Genomic DNA, 348 nt, shown 5'->3' with positions numbered 1-348 from the left:
ATCTTTTTGATTGGGATTGTTCCATACACAAGTCTACCCAACGAGAATCAAGCTCTATTGAGCTCACCCTCAACTTTTGTTTTTCCTTATCTAGAATGATATTAAAACAAGTATAAATCACAAGACTCAACAAAATATATTTTAAAAGAACATAAAATAATAGGAATCAAAGCATTATAGAATAACTTAACACATTTTGTGCACCCATGCCATGCTTTACCTAATCACATAACCTTATGCATATGCACAGGTGCACGCATACAACCATTGGGCTTACATAAGACATTCCGACACCACAAAGACCCTAAAACACAAGTAAAAATATATATTTGTAAATAAATCATTAAA

This window comes from Diospyros lotus, chromosome 7 (genome assembly GCF_014633365.1).
Source record: "Diospyros lotus cultivar Yz01 chromosome 7, ASM1463336v1, whole genome shotgun sequence".
NCBI lineage: Eukaryota > Viridiplantae > Streptophyta > Magnoliopsida > Ericales > Ebenaceae > Diospyros > Diospyros lotus.
The sequence above is the reverse complement of the archived record's forward strand: the minus strand, read 5'-3'. Positions refer to the sequence as shown.